This window comes from Haemaphysalis longicornis, unplaced genomic scaffold, assembly GCF_048455015.1.
Source record: "Haemaphysalis longicornis isolate Haplotype H1 unplaced genomic scaffold, Haemaphysalis longicornis Haplotype H1 scaffold_6, whole genome shotgun sequence".
Classification (NCBI taxonomy): Eukaryota; Metazoa; Arthropoda; class Arachnida; order Ixodida; family Ixodidae; genus Haemaphysalis; species Haemaphysalis longicornis.
In genome coordinates this window covers 209,771,532-209,792,800 of record NW_027526407.1, presented here as the reverse complement: position 1 = coordinate 209,792,800, position 21,269 = coordinate 209,771,532, and the positions used below count along the sequence as shown (strand labels likewise).

The following is a 21,269-nucleotide window of genomic DNA, read 5'->3' as shown; positions in this document are numbered from 1 at the left end:
CAATTTTAGTTAATTAACTATGTAATTCGCATGTTTCTTATAACTGCTGACGTCCGCTGAACCTGATAGCTTGTTCCTTAAGAGAATTCCTATTTTTCTTGAAAAGCCTACCTTCAGGAATTTTTGAAAGTGTTCACTGAAACACCCTGTATATTTATGAGGCAATTAATTTTGATATTACAATCAGCAATTCAAGATAAAGTTCTTAAAAAAACATAACAAATAAACACTAATGAAAACTTTCCGACACGAGTAGCAAAATTGTTTTGAAATAAAACCCTGATCCAATCCAATCGAATCCAATCCATACACACAGTGGATAAGTGGTATTCAACGTGGTGTTGGCGGTGTAGGTAGCGTAGGCAGTGTAGGCGTGTTGGTCGGTTGCACACGCAGTCTTCTCTGACGGCATTGCATTGGAAATGTAAGGTGGTCTGCAAGAGTGTGAGAAGTGGCGACGATGATGTCGCACACCCATAGCAGTGTGTTTCAAGATGCATCTTTACTCTGAACGCCGCTAAGCCTCGCACCGAAGGAAGAGTGTCTCTGTTTATGTGAGTATACTGTTTATATGTGAGTTTTCCTTGCCATTTTCACACCTCATAGCGTAAGCGGTGTTATTAAAGGGGCACTGACACAAAATTTTGAAGGCGAGATAACTTCGGAGATAGATTGGTGGGAACACATATACATCATCTGCAAAATATGAGCGGCGAATACACCCTAGAACATATTTAAAATCAATTTTAAAGTGTGCGAAACGCAGCCGAGCAGCCAGCAGAGGGCCACGCGCAATCGACATCCCGAGAATGTTGTGTAAATAAACAACATACAAACACGTCACGAGTTTGTGTTTGCCGCTTCCGCACTGCCCGCGTTTTTCGCCGGCTCACCCGGCTCGCCGCTCCAATAGGAGGGCCGGAGGGCGGAGCTTCTGCTCTCGAGAACGAACGACCCGATCGTTGGCGGTGGAGGCGCCGTGATTTCGTCAGCTAATCGGGCAGCTGGCCGTGACCAAAGTTCAACAGCGATTCCAGGCACTCTGTTTCTATACATAGTATGCACTGCCGTTTGGCCGCACGGGGCCGCTGCGGTGCTGCGAGGCCGATCTCTATGTTTGTGGTGTTGGTTTTCTGCGGAGCCGGCTGCGCGTGCGATGTAGTACGTACGCGTTGGAGGAGCATATGCCGTGGTTTGTTTGTAGTTACCCCAAGTTACTGAGTGTTTCTGCATGTGCAGCAAACGATGAGGCTAAGCGAATACGCTCAGTGCCTTTCGGGCGTCGACCGGGACAGGTACTTCACTAAAGTCCGTCGTTGCGGTGGCGTGGACCCCCTGGCTCTACGCGACGATGAGCTGACTGATGATGTGTGGAAGTTTCCAAGCGTCGACCGCGCTGACATCAGTGACTACTTAATCCACTCGACAAGTTTCATTACGCGGGAGCAACTATAAAGCTACAAATCGTTAGAAGCGCATAACTACCTGACGAGTGGCTTTGTTCATCCGCCGAAGGTGAAAGTTATCGGCGATAGCAACGTTGTCGTTGTCACAAAGGTGAGAAAATGCATGTAAACACTGCATGTGCTTATAATTTAGGCTAATTAAAAGCTCGAGAATAACTAGGCATGCAGCTCCTCTCTTTCTGTTTCTTCTTTTACACCCAGGTCCGGCATTCACAGTCGTTCCGTGAAAAGTTGCTGACGGCTTGGCTGTTGCAAAAGCCGGACGGCGAAGTCGTCCACGCGCACTGCACTTGCATGGCTGGATGTGGAGAAGTCTGCTCTCATGTTGGGGCAGCGTTGTTTTACTTGGAGGCCGTCGTGACCCGTAGAGACAACCGCTCCTGCACGGACGGGGAAAATGCGTGGCTGCCACCTCACCTAGTCAGTTTAGACTGCCGCCCGATAGCCGAGATGGATATCGCATCATCGGCGATGAAAAAACGTCGCCTCGACGGTCACCCCCAGGCCTCGGCAAAAAAAAAAGGACTTCTCTGCAATGTTCACGGCCAACAACCGATGAAATGGTAGCCTTCCATTTAAGTCTAAGCAAGTCTGGCAGTCGGCCTGCACTTCTATCTATGACCCCAAATTTTAGTGATGCATATATTCCTTTGTGCACTAGATTCCCACAGGCAGCTCTGACCAACCTGCAAAAGGATAGCTGCCCAGACACCTGGGAGGAAGTTGTTGAGAGCTGCCGCGCGACGTTCAATGAACTCTCGATTGATCCAGAGGTAAAACTTTTTTTTCAGCTGTGAGAATTAGCTGAGTGTTTGAAAGCTGGCATAATTAACTGTGTTGGTCTCAAATGCAAATTTTGATTCCAATCTTGATTTATTCTTGCAGGTGTGCACCCTCATCGAAGCGCAAACAAAGTCGCAAGCTGCATCAGAGAAGTGGCACCGCTTCCGCACTGGTCGGGGGACAGCGTCGAATGCAGGAGCCATATGTGCAACCTCACTGAACAAGCCTTCCAAGAGCCTGCTTAAACGCATCTGCTACCCAGACAAGATTCACACACTGGCAATGGACTGGGGGAAGAAGAAAGAAGCATCTGCTAGGGTGGCGTACGTTGAAGCGACTGCTAGCCATCATGTAAAGTTTCAGTGCCAGCTATCGGGCTTACACATAAGATCCGATTACCCCTTTGTGGCAGCGACACCAGATGGCATAATTAGCTGCGAGTGCTGTGGGGATGGCCTGTTAGAAGTTAAGTGTCCATTCTCGGCCAAGCACGACACAATAGCCGAATTCGCCTCGAATAAGCAGTCGTGCCTTGTCGTTCAGGGGGAGGATGCTCGACTCAGCAGCAAGCACCACTACCACTACCAGGTGCAAATGCAGATGATGATCTGCAAAAAAACATACTGCGATTTCGTAGTATGGACTGAAAAAGACTTGTTTGTAGAAAGAATTTTTTTTTGACGAGGAATTCTGCAACAACATGATGGAGAAGTACACAGCTTACTTCAAGAGTGTCCTGCTTCCAGAGCTGTGCTTTAAATACTGGAGCAATGTTTTGGAGCCGGCAGATGTGCCTTGTGCAAGCATCAGTGATGAACAAGATGAGAGGTATTGTTACTGTGATGGGCCGGAACATGGAGACATGGTGAAGTGCGATGGAAAGCAGTGCACGCGCAAGTGGTTTCATTTCAAATGTGCTAACCTTAAGCGGGCATCAAAAGCACGCAAATGGTTCTGTGAAGAGTGCAAGCAGCCAGGCACTAAATAAAAATTAAGGCTCAGCCCTTCTGGTGTAGTGCTTGAGCTTGGATATGCTTGCTTGTAGCTACGTATGTACCAACGTTTTTAGATTAGGTCAGTTTGCAAACTGCGCCTCGAGAGGCGGTACCATTTTGTCGCCATTCCGAGAGGTGGCGCTGGCGTTGCGTTGAGATCTAGTTTGGGGAGCGAGGCTCGCCCCGGACATGTGTTTACGCTGTGCTGTTGGCGCTCGCCTGTTCGTCACGTCTGTATTAACGTATTAGCTCTGTGCTGTTATCGTGCATACATATTTTAGTGGATCTCTGAAGTGTCGGTGCGGTTTGTTGACGTGCTGCGCGCCGGGCTGCCGTTCGGGGTATGCTTCGGAAGCGGCTAAGTCCGTGCAGCGGCATTTCTTCAAAGCGCCGAAGGGTCCTGACGGATTGAAGGAGTGGGAAAGCGCGATTCCGCGGAAAAACTTCAAGGTTACGCCGTAAACATACGTTTGTGACATATTCATTGTGAGCCTTCAGACATCATCAACTGTTGCGAACACGCCGTGAACGGTCAAACTGTAAGGATACCGTAAGGCAGGTGGACCCTGCAGGGGACCGCGCGGCGCCCCGTATTTTCCCTGACATACCTGAGCATCTGTCGCCGCCAAAGACGTCAAAGTCATGCCGAAAACCACCCAAATGGATTGCAGTGGTTCCCACCTATGTTGCGTCCTGCCAAAATGATGGGTCTTTGCGCGAGGAAACTGGCGTAAGTAGCGCGAGTGGTGTAGAAAGCGCCGATGTCAGCACGCACATTGGGAACTGAGCTGTGGTTCTCGGTTATGCAGGAATTCAGCAAATGTCCGATATTTCAATCGTAGAATGTGAAGGCTTCGCCTACCCAGGTTATCCTCTACAAGCTCGAAGATTCTGGGTGCAGGTGCAGAAGTCGGGCAAAACTTGTCGGTTGAAGTTCATTCAAGAGGTTTGCTTGTTACGCCGTGTAGCTACGGCGATAAAAGTGGGAATATTCACCCTCAGCTGACAAGGCAGAAGAATGTAGCAACATTTATTTGCTACATTGTTGCTAAAGATCAGCCCTTGGAACAAATGTTACCTGTTTCCAGACGTTTCGTCCGCAACAACTGCCGTGAAAGGGCATGCAGTGTGTGTGGCACAACATATTCCCGGTGCTGTCAGATCAGATCCCAACCCGGCGCGGTGGCTAGGGCGCCGTGCTGCTGGGCGGAAGGACTCGGGTTCGATTCCCGGCCACGGCGGCCGCTATTCTGATAGAGGCGGAAAGCGAAAACACCCGTGTGTTCGAGATTTCAACGCATGTTAGAGATCCTCTGCGTGGTAAAAATTAATCCGGAGCCCTCCACTACGGCACGCCTCATCGCCTGTGAAGCGTCGGCGCGTTAAACCTCATAAATCAATCTGGCTAGTCAAAACTGAGAAGTGTTGCCTATCTGCAGATTGCAAAAAGAAACGAGCAGGAAAAATCAACGCAGAAGACAGCATAAGCGATGGCTCAGCAAAAACTACCAGGCTAAACGCTTTAAAAAATCGGCATATCAGGACTACAAGAAGATAAATGAAAGTTTCTGTGACCCTAACAGATAGTCCATCAGATTTACGAACCAACAAAAAAGAATAGCAGTACGACAAACATTCTCATCCGAGAAAAAACGTTTATTTCTTTTAAGAAACCACATTTATACCTGCCAAAGAAATAAAAAAACACTGGTTTAATAATTGGTTCAATATTCTTTGTTAACAGCGAAGCTGTTAACAAATCGTAATTTTTCGTGTCCGCAGTTAAAATACCAAGAATTTTCTGAGGGCGCACGTCAGCACTTGGTTTCCAATCGGCTCAATTGATCAGTTTTGTTGGGGTTGTAAATATGCTCTTGTGAAAACGTACCTACTGCATTTTCTTACACAGCATAAATAAAAATGTCGAGGCGTCTTTTCTTGATTCCAAGTAGATGGCTGACTATTGTAGGCTTTCCCGCAGTTTCAGAAGTGTAAGACGTATTCGGGTATGCTTTAAACATTATTGAGCTATAAGGGACCCCGTACTGGGGAAAAACTAAATGGAAAAATAAATAAATAGAACGGGAAGCAGCCGAAGACAAGCGGACTGTGCAGTGTTTGCCTTGCCTTTTTTTTTCTTCTTAAGTACAGCTTGTTTCTCGTTATAATGTCGATAAAAATGTAAAGCTCTTGTCACTCAAGTGTAAGAGTAGAGCGAAGTTGGATTTCGCATGTAAAAGAAGAACATTAAAGGTGTGCGGTGGTCGTTCACCGGCGCCTTTCCAAGCAAGGAGTAGCAGACGATGCGCCGAGACCGATCTCAACGCTACCGCAGCGCCACCGCCTGGTCGGCGACAGCACCGGCCCGCGCCGCGGTGCTTGGAAGGCCGCGCTCTTTGCCAACTGACCTAATCTAAAAACGTTGGTATGTACCAAGCGCACCTTTACTCAGCTTGTTACCACTTGCAAATAAAGTTGCAACGTTTCCTGGCAATTTTTTCCTCGACTAATTCAGCCTTCATGATGGCAAGCAGAACCTCGTGCACATTGTAGTTCCAAAATTTTAATTCGACGATTAACGTTCCTACAGTCGTGTTGAGTTAAAAAAAAACATGCCTTTTCTTGCTTTAGTGTTGCTATCAGATGTTGCAAGGCTAAATACAAAACCACCAGTAGAAATTCAAAACACTGCTTCCCCCTATTTTTGTTGAAGTTTGGTGTCTTTAAGGCCTTAGGTTTGCTGTTGGAGAAAAAAAAAAGAAACACCACCAATGCAGACTAATCCCCCTGCCCCCTTCCTTGTTCGTAGTGAAGCTTGGTGTATTTAGGCATTAGCAGTCAGAACCATGAAAGTTTCACCATGGTGTTTTAGTAAAAGCAACTGCAACATTTCCATTTTACGCCAACAGCGTTGAAAATTTTATTTACAGACAGGATAGGTCAGTCAAGAGGCGTACAAGTTTGTTAACGTGACACAGACATACAGTCAGTCAAAGGGGACAACAGAGTCGCACATATTGGTTAGTGCAGCACAGACAAATACAATCCTGTCAAGCGTTGTAACCTCCCTTCCTTCAACCTCCTTTGCTTCTAAGAGATCGAGAGGGACTGTGCTCTTCAGCATGGTCAGAGTCCTTCAATGCTTTTCAAAAGCATTGAAGGACTCTGGCATGGTGTATTTATTTCTCACCAAGCCGATTACCCGCTCAACATGGATTCTGACGTTGGCAAGCCTTCGCGTAGCCTCGACATCGAATGCAGATAGTTGAGGCTTCCCTCTCGTAAAAGCGGGGAGCTCCAACTTAGCACGGCACATGCCAACAGCATCTGCTATGGTGAAGCCACGGTCGGCTAACACCGAATCCCCAGGCAGCAGATTGTCGAGGATGCCACAGGACTCGGTGAGTAGTTTGTCGCTAGTGCGACCTCCCCAACCTCTGGATATAAATGTGATGCTACCCTGCGGGGCAACACCAATGAGGAACTTTGCAGTATTATGGTGCTTATATGTAGACCACGTTAATGAGCGCTCCTGCATTGACGTCGGCCTCTCTGTAAAAATTTCAAAACAGTCTATGATGACTGCAACTTTTTCCCCGAAGCTCTCCCGGAAAGCCATGGGCATGGTTTTTTGAATCTCCTCCCTCTCTGGCCACTTCACGAGATGGTATAACCTCACGTAGGCTGCGTCGAGCCATTTTTCCGTTATTCTTGATGCCGTTGATTGTGATATCCCATACCTAAAAGAAAAACGCGCTACACAGTTACGTAACCTAATTTTTCTGCAAGATGTCTAGGATGGTCTTTATCCATGCAATAACAGGAATTCTAGGCAACATGCGTGCAATCAAATGCCTAAAAAAACCTTTACACTTGGCAATAAAGTTGTAGGATTCTTGGTCTACCAAGCTGACAAAATAACTTACAACCTTTAATGCATGGGCCCATACAAGAGTGAGCCAAGTGCATTTCAGAGAAGTGTTTAGATAGGGTTGCAACGGATATTGCAGAACACTGCAAGTAGCTAATGAAAAACAATGTGCATGCCACAAATGTTACCTGTATGCAAGGTCTTTCAAGTTCAGGTTAAGGCGTAACCTCATGAGAAAGAGCACCATTTCGTCGAACTTCTGCAGCCGATTCCGTGCAGTATGCCTCACGGCAGGCTGTATCAGCTCATATGCTGCTCTTAAGACTGTATAATTAGGCAGCCCTGTGTAAAACGTAATCAAGTTTTCGTCATTCCTGAACGACTCTTCACTTGGCCGTGCCTGTGCGAGCTGACAGCGCACAGCAGCTAATTCATCTTTCAGTCTGCGATTCTCCTCTTCAATGTTGTGTGCCTTCAGGTCCGTTTCTGCCGCTTGATGCTTTAGACCTGCGTAGTGAAACTCGCCATGTGGTTTCTATGTGCAGTAATAAATCTAGGTTTCTGTCGGAACGAACAACTTGGCATGGCAGGCAAAATACTTCGCACAGTGGCCTCAGTACAAGTCGCATGCATGTTTTCAGAAGTGCGTTTAAAAACAATGCCAAAATGGAGCGATTCCATAACAGCAACAGCAATTTTCTTGAAAACTCAAAAGCAAGAAACGGCACTTTTCAAGATGCTGCATATCAGACAGATTACCTTTCCTGTGTGTCTGCAGATCGGTCTGCGTTTGCACCGAGTTAAGGCAGCCAGACTGGGAAACTGAAAGAGAGTAAGTGCTTAGTAAGATGTCTACTGCGGTCTTCTGCCAATGAATGCACGATTCCTGTCAAGTTGATTACTTACCATGTTCTGTGTCGGAGTGAGCTTGGGCTCCAGGTGGCTGTGACTCACTGGCAGCTAGAAAGAAAAATAAAGCATTTGGGTACCCTCAGTCTGCTGCGCTGCTCTTAATTCGTACCAATCGGGGTCGCACCATCCTCCAATCTCTCGGCTGCTGCTGCAGCGAGCGGCACCACGTTTGTGTCTTGTGTTACCAAGACTCGAGACTGCTCGGACGGTCTAACTGCTGATTTTGCGCGTGCTCGGTCTTGGCGCCGCTTGTACCTAGACAAAAAAAAAAAAGAAAAAAGTACGGTTTGTTTAGTTCATAGTGTGTACACTGCTTCGTGATTCTTGTGATTGTGATTCTTGTGATTCACTTTGTGATTGTGAACAATGAACAAGACTTTTCCGCACCTGTCACTCGCGGTTTCTACCGCAACTGTCGACGATCTGTGGCCCAAATTCACGCTAGGTGCCCAGTCAGGATTAGTTTCGTCCATGATGTAGGTCGGTCGCCCTAAAAATAAATTTCAAACTTGACATGAAGGACCTTGCGAAGGTGTCACACCTGTCCACTGAAAAGTTCTACGACGATTCTCTCACCTGTTAAAAAGTGGTCGCCGCAGATACGGTAGGTTCGCTGTATCGTCGAGGTCAGCCCTGTGAATGCGCTGCAGCCACAGGGCTCTGCGCTTCAATGAAAGTTCCGCAGTTTTCGGGCACTCGTTAAGCTTAGGCTTCGGAATTGAAAAAAACCCAATGTGGCGCACATTCTCGTCGTTCCGACCATTTTTCGAATGGTTAGAGCAACCGTACACGGCGCAGTTCACCATCTTGAATGCGCGCGCAACACCACAAACACCACAAACATGGAGATCGGCGTCGCAGCACCGCAGCGGCCCCGTGCGGCCAAACGGCTGTGCATACTATGTATTACTGTTTATTACCATTGGATGCGAAAACGCGCCGGAGGCACGAAAAGCCCACTGAGCTAGCCGCATGGTCGCTGTGCAGGCGGCGGCCACGGCCGCGAAGTGGCCCAGGCCGGCGCCGGTAGCTCGAGTGATAGCTTGTTACCGCTGCACGAAATTGTCCCCAAGTCCCCACCATGGTGGCTTACACGAGAAAGGAGTTAATGATGCGATGGCGGGTTGCATTAAAAATTGTCATCTGCACCGCTTACGAGAGCGGCACTCGAATATCCGCCGCAGTGCTAAGCCGAACACATCTGTAGGCGGACCTGTAGGCAGAGCGGCCGGCTGCTCCCAGCGCGCGTCTTGCCACCCACCGTCTCGAGCGTCGCGCGTCGTTCTTTAGCCGCGGTAGCATTTGCACTCGCAGCGCCTGCGTCACATCCACGGTCGCTTTTTAATTAAGCGCCTCACGTGATCAGTACGTGGGGGCATTCGCAGAAACTGCCGTCGATGTCGACAGTGCTACGGCGGCTCTGCTCTGTGATATCCTTCCGACGGTCACGTGGTCAGCTTTCTTCACACAAAATCCACAAAATCCATCGTTTCGCGGCACTCGCTGAAACCGAAACTGCGACTGGCCGCATTGAAAGTGCCTCTAATTAAACAACCGTCGCACGCTGAAGCAAATGAGGTTTCTACAGGTTATAAGTAGGTCACTAGCTACTTATAGCAACAAAAAAAAAATAAGATGAAAAATTTTTGTGTGAGTGCCCCTTTAAGAATTAATTTGTCTGCCTAAATATATTTCAGGGCTGTTCATGTTACGATTGACGGGATCACGACATCGCCGCGCAACGCAGTTCGCCATGCATGGGACGTTGTTGAAGATGTGAGCTGACGCCACTCAACATTTCAGTGCCTTGTTGTTTTAATGCGCGAAACTGCGGTTTATTATAAACTTAACCCATTTTTCGCTTTTGCCACTCACTTTGTGAAGGTCCAGCCAGCCTGCGGCGAGCGGAGCACGGCATGGACAATGGCCTGTGAAAAATTGCTTAAACGACGAACTGTCTGCATGCTGTGTATACAAACAGAGCAATTAAGATATTCATTCATTCCAAGAGTCCTTGTATTTGTGATACAGGTAACCAACGCACTGCAGTGGCAGCTCAGATGGAGTGGCTGCGGCAGTGGGATGAACCAACTAAAAGTGCAACAAGTTGGTGACCAATGGGAAGACCTATTGGCGTTCCAATGGGTCGGCCAATAGGTCGTACAATTGGACGGCCAATGGGTCGCCCAGTTGGCCTGCCAATGGGTACGTCAATGGGTACCTAAAACATTATAGACCCATTGGAACGCCAATAGGTCGGCCAATGGTTTTTTTCGGCTGGGACAGGCCTCCGAACTCCGACATTTCAATTCTTGAAACACTGCACGACTATCTTAGCGAGTATTGCAAACGCTACACACACGTAATCCTGTGTGGGGATTTCAACCTGCCAAAAATTGACTAGGATCGCTTCAGCATTGATTCCAATTGCCGGCACTGAGAATTACTACTCGACACAGTTTTTTCGTTCAACTTAACGCAGCTAGTAAGAATGCCCACTCGACTTACTCCAGGCTCGAGTTCAATTCTCGACCTTATCTTTGTTTCCGAGGCTATCCTCGGGTACAATAACACCATAGAAATTCAACCTGGAATTTCTGATCACGAACTAGTATTGTTCCACAGCAACATGCTATGCACCCCCTCTACTCCTGTGATACGGAAGTATCTCGATTTCAATGCTGCCCCGGACGAAAGCATTTTAGATTTACTTGAACTGGAATTCGATAAATTTCATTCCGAGTACAACAACAACGGACCGAGTGCTGATGCGCTCTGGACTCAATTTAAAAACATCGTGCAGAAGTGCATTACTTATGTTCCATTAAAAAAGAAAAAAAAATTGCTAACCAAAGTCCCTGGATCACACGTGAGATTCTTCAACTCAAACGTAAAATAAGACGGCTATCACGCATTTCCAACGCAGCCAGTAACTGTCTTCTAACGACCCTGCGGACTGAGCTTCGGAAAAAAATCAAAAGATCGAAATTTCACTTTTTTAATGTAAGGATGCATAACTTCATGAGTGTTAATCGGAGAAAATTCTGGATGCACGTAACTAACAAAAAAGAGCGAATAAAGAAATTAAAAGTGAATAATGTTGATGTCATTGACCCGCGCTCCTTGGCAATAGCCTTCAATGATTAATTTTCCTCTGTATTTGTACGGACAGTCGACTCACCACCAGAATGTTTGGTGTCTTGCATAAATATACCTGATTTGGTTGTTACCGAGGAGGGCATTTTCTCCGCTCTGCTCCACCTCGACGCAAAAAAAATCAGCTGGGCCGGACGATATACTAAATGCTTTCCTTGTTAGGTATGCTGAGTGGTGCTCAAGATTTTTGTTTGTAATTTTTCGAGAAAGCATCCTACGAGGATGCGTGGGCGAAAGTGACAAGCGAAAAAACTATATGCGACGCATCGGACGATGCGACGCATCGGGGGTTCACATTGCAGCGTTGGACAGCGGAGGAACGGCGCTGGAACGATGGAGCGGAGCGGCGCAGGCACCGCGTTTTATAGCGCGCATAACGGTGAGGGGACGCGCCGGCGCCAGTGCGTCTACCGCGGCTATGACGCAACACAATCCACTTTAATCCAATCCAATCCAAGCCAAGCCAAGCCAATCGAATCCAATCCGATGCCCCTCGCCAGAGGGGGTGAGCGGCGGAGAGCGCAGCTGGCGCGGCGAGGAGAATGGGGGAGGGGCGGACGCCGACAACAACGCCGACGCCGGATGCAGGGACAAGGCGAGTGAATGAGATGCGTTCGCATCTAAAAAGTTAATACACTGCCGCCAATGCTCTCCGTCGTCATCGCTCGTCACTGCCGCTCGGTTGTGGGCCGCTGCTGACCGGCAAAAAACGAGCGACAGCGACGGCCCGTCGCCTGCCGCTGTCGTCGACCGCGGGGACCCTTTAGCCTGTCGCTGTTGCGCACACTATCTGGTAGCTGTACCTGATGAGTTAGGGTTTTTACGTCGCTCGCCGCCGCATGCGGTCACACCTTTATACCCCTCGCGTTGTCCTCCAAAAGCGCCCTGCATTTCAATGTGGGCTGCCATGGTGGGCAGTCTGGGCTGTGGATTTAATAAATATTCGTAAACTCGTTGTTCTCCGCGCTCAGCCGCGCAAAAGTTCGCAACGTCAAGATTCGCTGCAACGAGAAGTCCGATTGCTTGCCTCGCCCGTCGGACCACCTGAATCCAGCGCTATCGCCGCTTGACCTCGCGCGGTTTCGATGGAGAGGAGTGAACGTAGTATTCGCATCGTATCCTTCCTGATTCTGGCCCTGGTAGACACAGGAATACCTTACTTTACATGGCTTTCTGCGGGGAACGTCGCGACAACTGCCGTCACCGCTAGCGTTCGCAGCAACTTTAGTTATTAGCGTCTGCTGCAGGTACTACCTAAAATAAAACGGCGCTCCCACTAGGGCGGCGCTACCTGTCAGTCAGAGCTCTAGCGCAGGTTCCCTATACGTGGCCATCTTTCGACCTTTTTCTAACTTGTTCGCTGGTAAATATTTTATTTGGTAAATACAACATCGCTTAACGTTTTGCTTTCTTCATTCGAAAAAACTATATCTGTTCTCAGTACTCAGGGAAAATTGTCTGTCACTATCATTGCTGCGCGCCGAATACTATAACACAGCGCGGAACGCCTGACCCTCTTTTCAACGAAAACTTTCCTTCGCACGGCCGGGCTACAGCGTCGACGCGCGCTGCACCCACGCCGCCCCTCCTCGTCCGTGTCATTCGGTACCCATCGCCAAAACCAGTGTGTCAAACAAACAACCGAAAATAAAACAGGAAGCAGGGGTGTCCCCTTTATGACCGGCTAGCCGGTCGTGGTCCCCTCTACCTTTTCATCGCTTCCCAGTATTTCCTTTCCGTGCGTCCTTCGGTCCGGCGTGGGTTGCTCTCCCCCTTTCTGAATGACTAATTTCAAAGTGGGGTCCACGGGAGAAGGAATGCAGTTGTTCGCAGATGCCACCATATTTCTGACTGTGCCCGCACGTATCTTGAGCCGCGAAAGATCTTTCCAATTTGCTTCGACGCTGAGAGGGCCGTTTTCAGAGAAACCCGTTTTTTACTTGACCGCGGCAAGGTCCGCAGAGGAAGAATTCTCCGAACTTATACGTCTTTCGGTTAACGGTCATTTGCAAGCCTTGCCGACGCGCAGTATCCAAAGTTGCAAGCTGAATCTGAGCGTTAATCTGTAGTTGCCTTTAATTGTACTTTTCCCGCATTGTTGGATAATAAGTACCTAACGTTATTGAACAAAAACTTTCATATAACCGGCCGATGAACCTCATCAGCGTTATTCAATCTATGTTGTAGATGTAGCTAGGTAAATCATGATCATATGAATTACGCGTCATAAGTCATATTGAAACCAGCGGAATATGATTTATTGGCTGCTCGAATTATACCTTTATAGGCTAACACTTTTTATTAACGGCTGGAGACTTGGAGCCTTATGTCACTATGTAGTTAGCTAAGGAAGCTTTTATGGATGCAGGCCTGTAAATTCTACGCCAAACGCTTTCACAATTCCGGCTAAATGTTGCTTTATTATCACACGTTTAAAGGTTTACAGTTATATATTGCGCTGTACCCAGCCGCAGAAGCTTTTATGGGTGCCTCTCTTTAGCTTTAGGGCAATTCTCTCCAATAGCTGGCAGAAGACAGCTGAATGGGTCCATGTATGTAGACTTAGAGCTAGACAACGGCCTATATCCAGCCAAATGAGCTTTTATGGCTTTCTCTCTTTAGCGTTAGGACGAATTCTGTTCAATAGCTGGCAAAAGACAGCAGAATGGTTTTGAGTCTAGAGTTAGAGCTAAACAACGGGCTATAGCCAGCCAAATGAGCTTTTATGGCTTTCTCTCTTTAGCTTTAGGACGAATTCTTTTCAATAGCGGGTAAAAGACGGCTGAATGGTTTTGAGTCTGTAGAGTTTGAGCTAAACAACGGCCTATAGCCAGCGAAATGAGCTTTTATGGCTTTCTCTCTTTAGCTTTAGGACGTACTCTCTTCAATAGCTGGCAAAAAACGGCTGAATGGTTTCATTTCACGTCGGTAGACTTAAAGCTAAACAATTGTCTATAGCCAGCCAAAAGAGCTTTGTCGCGGCTGGTCTATAGAACTAAAGCCATACATTTTTCTTTAGCTGGCTACAGTAACCTGAATTGCTGTGACTCTATAGACAAACACAGTAGGATGTTCTATAGTCGTCTAAAGAGAATTGTATTGTTTACATTCCTTAGTGCAGGTTGCATAAAAACTTCAATAGCTGGCTATAGCCTAATTTACGCCGTTTTATGGGTGACCATAGGTACCCATAGGTGGTTATAGCTCCCCATGCATTTTTCCATAGACGCCCATAGGGCATTTTTGTATGGGGCGCTTGTGCAACGCTTGTATTAAGCGACCTTGACTTGGAGCTAGATACAGTGTACAAACTAACATAGTAAAGAAAGGCACATTGTTCCATTCACAAACGTGTTCTGCCTTTGTTTCAACTGAGCGAACGAATTGCGACGACCCGTCGGCGGCCGGCGGACGAAACGCTGGGCCGACTGACTGTCTGAAGGCCGGGGAGCCGTGCAGTAGCGCGGCCACAATTGCGAGCTCATCTGCTCCCGACGTCAGACGAAAACGCCACAGAAAATAGGGTGCAGAGAGGAGGGCAGCATTTTCGAATTGATTTTTCTACTAAATAAATGCGCGTAAACGCGCTCAGAGTGGTCGAAACAGGGCCTAGGGACTCCGAACTACAATTTGCGCTCGTAATCTCGCAATGTTTACAAATCACTTCAGTGTCCCTTTTTAAGAGTCCGTAACGTAAACGTAAACGCACCATGCGCTTGAGAGCCGGGGGCCGTAGGTGAAACGTAAACACACCACGCGCTTGAGAGCCGGGGGCCGTATATGTAGTTTCGTCTGGGAACCATCGAACACATTCCACCCCGAAATGACTCCGTCATTTGCGTTTAGCTACATGGTTCCAATGGGTACAGCAGTTGAACGGGTCTGGGGTGAACTGTACCCCCAGGAAGTCTTACTTCACATGATCGGACCTTTCCGTCCCGGCCAGGAAATGTTGTTTCGACTGTTCCCGTTTTCCGCATCTGTCTGGGCTGCATTGTTTCGCTCAACAGCACCAAGCCGCCGGGTTTTAGCGGTCTGGGTGTGTTTCCTTGCAACTGAGAGTTCCGTAGTTCCCTCAGGTATTCTGTCGCCCATCTCTTCCAGAAATGGTTCAGCATTCTATTCCTATGAGATCACGTTTGGTTCAATTGAGAAGAAAGTGCCGTTATCTCCCGGCGCTGTACGTTAGGTAGCGATGTGAGCCGTGTTCCAGTTAAAAACAAGGCTGGAGAAAGTGGTTCAGGTTCGTTGGGCTCGCTGTAGACATGTGTGAGGGCGCGCGAATTTAGCATTGCCTCTACTTCGCTCAGCGTTGTGCCCAGTCCTTCAAATCCGAGGCTGCTCGTCCGAGGCCTAGCGTCTTTTTTAGAGCCTGCTTAGTGAGTCCGACCAAGCGCTCATAAAAACCGCCCCACCATGGCGCGCGTTCTACAATGAACTTCCATCGTACGCGAAAGTTGGCGACGAAGTTTTTCACCTCTTCGTTTGTAATGACTACCCAGAGTGCGGCCAGATCTCTAGTTGTCTCCTTGAACGTGAGAGCGTTAATAGTGCTCGGTAATCCTCGTCGAGAAATGAATCGAGGGAAAGCCAGCAGAAAGGAAGCCGCCAACATGTCACTCACCAACTCGAGGTGTATTGCCCGGGTGACACCGCACGTGAATAGCACGATGTAAGATTTTGTACTCGTTGCTCCTTTGACGAGAAGGGGACCGGCAAAGTCGACACCGGTCAGAGGCCCGGGTGATGCGGTCAGTCGGAAGGGGGGCGGTCACTTGGCTTGCTGGCCGCGAATGAAAACGTTGACACGTTATGCACGTCTTTAGGGTTCTCTTAACCAGCTACCTTGCTCCAATCACCCAGAACAGCTCTCTCACTTGCGTCAGTGTATCCCGAATGCCTCCGTGCAACACCTGCTGGTGACATTGCAAAGCCAGAAGCTCCGCCACTTTACTATTCTTGGGTAAGGCAGCGGGGTTAGCCACCTTAGCGGGGTGCTTCTCTTTGTATCCAAGTTGGCTACGCTGAATCCTTCCCTCAACTCTTAAAATGCCAACGCGGTCAATCATCAGTGATACATTTCTCAAAGGTGAGTCAAGGGGAATTCGTATTCCTTGGGCGACGCACACAACTTCTCTTGGGAATTCCCCGTTTTGCTACCGACGCATCCAGTACTCCTCAGCCTGATTCAACTCGTCGGCTGTGGGGGTTCCCAAGTCGGTGCTTTGTCGTTTAGTTCTAGCGATGAACCGAAAAACCCATGCCGTGACTCTGATTAGCTTCGAGTATTTCCCTTAGTGATCCAAATCGATCACAGCCGACTCAGCAGTTGGCGATGTCGTCGCTGGCAATGACCTCGTTTCGTTCCTTTCCTCTAGTTCAATTTCACCGAATGTCACCTCCGGGACCACTGGGGGCCAGTCCGGCTCTGTGCGACAAATCCGCGGTGCTCCGTTCCACCATAGCGCGTTCGTGGCCAGTTGCACCGCTGGGATTTCGCGTGTTAGGAGATCCGCTGGATTTTCCTTTTCCGGACAATGTCTCCATATGAACTTGTCCGTGAGGTGTTGAATTTCGGTGACTCTGTTGCGTACGAACTGCTCCCAGCGGTAGGACTTTCCATGGATACAGCGGAGAGCGATTGTTGAATCCGACCACAGGTAGACGTTGGAAGGCTGTTCCTCGAGGGTTTTCAAAATGTAGCGACACAATCGAGCAGCAAGCAGGCATGCCATTACTTCAAGTCTCGCCAGTGTAATTTCCTTGACTGGCGCCACCCTTGAGTTGCTTATCAGGATTGTCGAGCTTGTGCCGTTTTCACCCTCGACGGTGAGGTAGGCGACCGCTCAGTATGCCAGTGGACTGGCATCGGCGAAAATGTGAGGGCCGTCTGTCCTCCCTCCGTTTGCTTGCAACCCGTAGTACCGTGGTACTTGAACCTCACAAAGATGGAGTCCGTCTAGCCACTCCGTCCAGGCCGCCGCGATGTCGTCAGGTAACGTGTCGTGCCAGTCTATGTTTCTACGCCACAGCTGTTGGAATAGGATTTTGGCCTGCGCGATGAAAGGAGAAAGCCACCCCAGTGAGCCATATATCCGCGCCGTTGTTTGTAGCATGGACCGTTTTGTGGGTGGTTCTACGTCGCGAAGGCGATCCGTGCACAAAGAGAACGTTAACTGGTCAGCACATGGGTCCCACGTAAGTCCCAAAACCTTCAGTACTCCCGACAGATAGCCGAGATGAATGGCGGCCCGGGAGTCACGCTTGAATTGCTGGCGTATCATTTCGCTGTTAGTTTCATTTTTGGCGCTTCAAGCATTTCCGTCGCATCGTTGTAGAGCTTCATTGCTGCTTTCTCGCTTTCAGTCCCCGTTAACAAGTCATCCACGTAACGACTACTCTTGATCCGACTCGCAGTTTGAGGGTACCGTTCTTCGCATTTCCCCAAGTGGTGTTGAAGCGTCGCGGAAAGCAGAAATGGGTTAGCCGTCGTTCCGAAAGGTACACGGGTCATGCGCCAAGTAGCAATCGGTGTAAGTGATTCACCCGGTTTTGGTGTTGTTTGAAACCACAGAAAACGCAACGCGTCTCTGTCCACCGGTCTTATGCCAACCTGTAGTAATGCTTGTTCGATATCCACAACCAGCGCGACTCGATGTCTTCGGAAGTTGAGCAGTAGACCGTCTATAGATCGGCGGTCAGGTTCGGGCCGCTTTCCAAATTGTCGGTGAGTGATTTGGCTGAATTATTGTGCGATGGTTCGTCAAAAACCACCCGAAGCTTGTGGGAGTTACGTACAACAGCCTGATGTGGCATATAGTAAACGGCATCGGCTTCACTCATGCTGTCTTCGATAAGTTCTGCTATTCCCAGGTGGTCGTAGTTTCTGATCACTGCGTCGCAGTCCTGGCACAAGTCTGGGGAGCTTTCAAAGCCCCTTGCGAAGTGCTGTAAGCGCTTCAAGGCTATCTCCTTATTATGGTGTAGCGACGTTATTGGCTTCCAAGGAAGCGCCACCTCGTAACGTCCATCCACTCGTTTGACGGTCTCCTCGAAAAATTCGAGGGTGGGATGTGGGCTTTTCGTTTCCTTGACGTCGTTCACTCCAATTGATTCCAGTGTCCAGAACTTGGTCAGCACGTCAGCCGCATTTCTTTCGATGACAGACATTTGCAGCGCGATTGTTTGGGTGCACTGGGACGACGCATAACATCCCTCCACAGGTCCTTGAATACTCCAGCCGACCGCCGTCTCCACTGCCCTTACCTTTCCTTCGAGCTTAATGGTCCGGCCCGTTGTGAGCCGCCACAATTGATCTGATCCGATGAGCAGCTCGATACATTCTCGGCCACTGACGCCAGCCACATCGTAGCCGAGGGCCGTGAGATGGTCGGTTCACATACTTTGTGGAAAAGGGAGAATTTGGTCACAAATTACATCGGCCTCCAGAACATCTAACTCAAGCTCTTTTTGATCTTTGGTTTGCAGTTTCACAGCCACTCTCTTATACAGTTTCTCATCTTGGTGACCTCCGAAGACACCAACTGTAAGCTTCTCGCTTCCGAGCAATTTGTATCCGAATTTCCTCGACGTAGCCGATGTTATGTAAGAGCGTTGACTACCGCCGTCGAATAGGATTCGCACCTAAGCTCTGGAAGCCTCTCCGCAGCACCATGCTGTCGCAGTTTGGAGAAAAACCGTCGGTTTGGGGAACGTTTCACTTTCTGTGACGGCAGCCTCAAGAGTCACGTGCACGTTTGCGACGGGGTTGCTCGTTTCTCTTGCATTCGAGCTTGCGTACGTCGGATCGCACATAGTGCTAGCGTGTCTCTTCTCACACTTGGTACAGCGAACGTTTGCCCTGCATGCGCGGGCCTGATGACCTTTCTTCGTGCACCTGAAGCACCTTCCTTTTGATTGAAAAAGCCTTTTCTTTTCTTCTATTGTTTTTGTTTCTCTGCAGTGCTGCGTCGTATGGCCGTTAGTTTTACAGAAGTAACACGATTCTTGAGTTGCATTTTGGTGTAGCATTGCAGCTGATGGAGCATGCTTTTTTGGTCTTTTGCGTGCGCTTTCGAGCCTCCTTTGGTGTTGGGCCTCGTAGGCCGTTTCACGTCCATGCATTGCAGTGAAGCAAGGTTTTCGCGGCTCTCCACTTCAACTTGCAGGAATGATAAGAGCCTTGAAAACGTGCAAACGGTACCTTTCTCTTCTTCACCCGTCGTTGGCGATGAACCGTCTGGGTTTGGCTGTGGTTCGGAGGTAAGGCTGCCCGTTTCCACTACGCCCTTGCGGCTGAAGTCCAGCAAAATGTCTCTCGGAATCGCTCTCTGCAAGACGGGACGCAACATGCAGGCGAAGGTGTCGAGTTTTCGGCCGAGGGTCTCGAGTGCCCTGATATGCGCTGACACAGTGTCGTACAGACCACGAAGTCCACGCACATCGTCCGAGGCGCGCACAGGCTGTATGTCGATGAGCTTCTTCATGTGCTCCTGAATTAGGAGCTCTTAGTTACCGAAGCGTTGTCTCAGAAGCTGTGTCGCGTCAGTGTAGCAACGGGACGTGGCCGGCAGGGCGGTCGGCACGGCAGCTGCGTCACCTGTCAGGTATGCTTTCAGGTAGCGGAACTTGTCTAGTGTGGAGAGATGTTCGTTTTTGTCATCTGCTCGAACAGCTCCCAGAAGGACTGCCACTCATGCGGCCGTCCGCTGAACTTGCCCAGATTGATTCTTGATAATTTTAATCCGATGTGACATCGTTGGCTGAGATCCGTCACCGTTCGTTGGTACAGTCACTTTAGTTGTCGCTGCTTGATCTGGAGAGTCTTGACTTGGGTCGCCGTTCATCTGCTGCTCCAGCCGTGCCAAGCATTGGGCGATGCGGTCCTTGTATTCCTATACTTGGCTGTATTCATACTCTAGGTCGTCCTCAGAAATGACGGGCTCGATCTCCTTGTTGACAGTCTCGAGCTCTTTTTGAATAGATGTCAAGCCTGCATGTAGCACCCTCGCCTCGTTCTGTGCGAGGCTACCTTGCAGGCCTTGCTGACATTCGTCGATGAGGCGTGGTTTGGGACCGGAGAGCAGCGCGTTTCTTGCGCCCGCGTTCCATCGCCATCAAAGAGCACCGCAGTTCCTTGATCAGCTCACCCGAAGCACATCACACGGTTGTTGTCGAGACGTTAGGGCGTGGTGTCGTTGATGGCACGATGAGTCTCGGGTTTTGGCACCAGAATGTTGTCGGTGACGAAGACGTTAAGAAAAAACACAAACATATGCACTTTTGATGATCTAAACAATTTATTTAATGCAAGGAACGCAAGGTTATACAAATGGTGCTTCTTTGTTGGGGCTTGGATGGCGACTGCTTGCCCGCCTCTCCCGCTGTTTCGCCGCTCACGCGGCCGGGTAACGTTCCGTTTTATAAGTCCGGCGCGCAGCGAGCATTCCAGAGGCCGCATCCCGAGAAACGTAAACGCACCACGCGCTTGAGAGCCGGGGGCCGTAGGTGAAACGTAAACACACCACGCGCTTGAGAGTAAACGCAAACTAGCCGGAAATGGAGTTTTAATCAAGTAATGTGCCCTGAAAAGTACCTATAGCAAAAAATGTACTCCCTAGGCATGATCTAAAGAAGTGGACGAACCTCCATGGTAGTACCGTTGCCCATCCGGGTAGCAAAAGGGAGGATTTAGAACAACTTAACACCCTTTGTGAGATGGCGTTCCGTTCCTTATATACTACCACGTCCACAATAAACGCCCTATCTGAGGTAATCATCTCAAGCGGGCGGTCGCCATGTTAGTCTTCTGTTGTCTCCGTGCACCAGCACTTCAACCGTGGCCTAATGCTAATTAGAACGAGTAAGCAGGACGCGACGGTTGCACGCAGCTACAAAACCAATACCGTACGTATACCCGTATAGATGCTTCAACCAGCGCGATCACAGGCAGAGAGCGCGGCCGTGTTGTCTCAATCTGTTTATTTTGGCGATAGGTGTTGTCAAACTCTGCTGCTAACGAAGATGCAGTTCTCGCCGTTGCAAACAATTGCAATGTTCATCTGCTTCGCTTGCTTGCGCATACAT

At 49.1% G+C, this 21,269-nt stretch overlaps 1 pseudogene; it reads right to left on the bottom strand.

Annotated features, from left to right (window-relative positions):
- Positions 1-6,230: 6,230 nt before the first annotated feature.
- On the bottom strand, positions 6,231-19,669 carry LOC144143462 (uncharacterized; annotated as a pseudogene).
- Between the last annotated feature and the right edge of the window lie 1,600 nt (positions 19,670-21,269).